This window comes from Octopus bimaculoides, chromosome 29, assembly GCF_001194135.2.
Source record: "Octopus bimaculoides isolate UCB-OBI-ISO-001 chromosome 29, ASM119413v2, whole genome shotgun sequence".
Lineage (NCBI taxonomy): Eukaryota > Metazoa > Mollusca > Cephalopoda > Octopoda > Octopodidae > Octopus > Octopus bimaculoides.
In genome coordinates, this window is record NC_069009.1 from 10,321,023 (window position 1) to 10,323,350 (window position 2,328).

The 2,328-nt window shown below is 35.5% G+C and overlaps 1 protein-coding gene and 1 long non-coding RNA gene across 2 annotated transcripts in view; one reads left to right on the forward strand and one right to left on the reverse strand.

The window, feature by feature from the left end:
- Window positions 1–2,328, forward strand: part of LOC106873888 (protein artichoke) — a 111,765-nt gene that overhangs the window by 22,280 nt on the left and 87,157 nt on the right. The window lies entirely within an intron of this gene.
- LOC128251262 (uncharacterized) lies at window positions 1–2,328 on the reverse strand. Its single transcript, XR_008267047.1, has 2 exons — window positions 2,196–2,328; window positions 1–1,067 (listed from the first exon to the last, which is right to left on the reverse strand). It is a non-coding gene; the product is annotated as an uncharacterized LOC128251262 (long non-coding RNA).

Sequence of the window (2,328 nt, forward strand, 5' to 3'; positions counted from 1 at the left end):
TTCTCTCTCTCTCTCTCTCTTTCTCTCTTTCTCTCTCTCTCTCTGAAAGTATCTGTCATTACAGTATCGAAATGTGATTGTTTCAGTTAGTGGAATAGTTTCATTTTTAAAGTGAAAGTATTTGACATGAGTGTTTTTGTTTCACTCTTGACACGTAATACTTAAATAGTGGAGGAGATATTATGTTGCCGTGGGCTCGAACTCTGCAAGAAGTTAAAAAAAGTTTTTGACTAAAACACAACTGGAACCCTAAGTAAGGCATCTGTAAAATTTGAATGAAATTGGTTGCGTAGTTCTCGAGTTTTAGGGATTCACACACACAGACAGACAAACAGACAGACTGACAGACAGACACACATTCTCATTTTTATATATATAGATACCTTCCACCCTACTTTTGGTGTCATACTCCAGAAACTTCATCTGGAAGGAGAAACATTTTACTGACAATAATATTTTCTGTTTATATAAAATAAACAGAATTATCTTTATTTAAATATTTAGCCCCAGAAAATATAATTTTACTCCAAGATGCAATAGGTATCGTAGATAGGGAAGTAAGTGATAGAAAGTAAAATAAATGATATTATAAACCCGGTAAAATCTGAATAAATTGTTTTCATTAATTATGTGCCTATGTGTGTTTTAATTTAAACAATAGTTATTAATGAAAGAAAATATATTTTGGGCCTTTTTAATAACTGGACCTCTTATGCTAAAACGGATTGTATTTTTGGAAGGAACAGTATGAATTTAAAAAGTTGTTTATATGTAATTATGTTCAGTAGCGAAACCTGCGGGATTTGCGCTAGGTTTTTCTACTTTATATAATTTTGTCATTTCTTTCAGTTGATCCATTCATGATTTGATGGTTAAGGGGAATGTTAATTCTCGAATCTTTATATAACCTTAATATTTAAATTCATATAATCCAAAACAGGTGATAATATTTTGTGGATTATCTTCGTTATTATTTTCATCAATGTTTTGCTGTCAATTCACAGATGTTTATTTTAACATTTTTATTTATGTGTTCGTTTCTGCTGTTCCATTACCAGAACCTGAACCTGGAAACAAAATGAGAATACTTATATAAAATATTAATTTTATGTGTAACCCCAGTTGTCATCTACGTTAAGATATTATTACATGGATGAATCGTGGATGACCAACGCAATTTCTATTGAATACATTAGTTACAGAAACTAGTGGCGAGAATTTAATTATCAGTACGATGTTGCAAAATATAGGCAATACGGGTTCAGGAATATCTTCCAGAACAACTGGGCAACTTGACAGGTCAAATATGGGAGACATACCTATCCGACCTAACTTTAGCAATATGTATATTTTACGAAGATCTATTTATAGGTGTGCTTAGATTACATATAGACCTATCTTTAGCAATGTGTATATTTTACAGAGATCTATCCGTAACAGCATGTACATTTCACAACCCCCTCTCTCTCTCTCTCTCTCTCTCTCTCTCTCTCTCTCTCTCTCTCTCTCTCTCTCTCTCTCTCTCTCTCTCTCTCTCTCTCTCTCTCTCTCTCTCTCTCTCTCTTTCTCTCTCCCTCTCACTCTGATCGGTCACGACGAAGAGAGTTCCAGTTGATTCGATCAACGGAAGAGACTGCTCGTGAAACTAACGCACACCACATGGGTGAGCACTGCACAGGCACACGTAACCTGAACGTAGTTACCAGGGCGATCCAGCATGACACAGAATGTAGCAAGGCTGGCCCCTTTGAAATACAGGTACAACTGACTTTGCCAGCTAACTGGACTGGGGCAGTATGAAATAGAGTGTCTTGCTCAAGATCAAAACGTACTGCTAGGAACCGAACTCAAGACCTTACGATCGTAGCCCAATGCCCTATTCACCAAGCCAGACGCCTCCTTCTGTCTCTTTAGGCATGTATATATAAATAGATATATGTACCGATATACCTATATGTTTGTGTATTCATATATACATGCATAAATGCATGCATAAATACATACATACGTACAGATGACGATGATGATGATGATTATAATGGAGTTGCTCTTTATTATGATGTCTATCTTGTCCTAAAAGCGACGTGTTGACAACGGTTGTCTGGGTAGAAGTGGTGTTTGTGATTAGCCCCATTATGACATATTAACCCTGGTTGTGGTGGTGACAGGAATAAGAAAGATCAAATTGCACTTACTTTTATTGGTTTTTACAACTTTACTACTGGCTTTCTCTTTCTTTTGTTTACAAAAACACTTGCAAATGACGTCTCTGGTGTCTTTCTTGTATATACAGTAGAATAAGAAGATAAACGTTCCTTGAAAGGTATT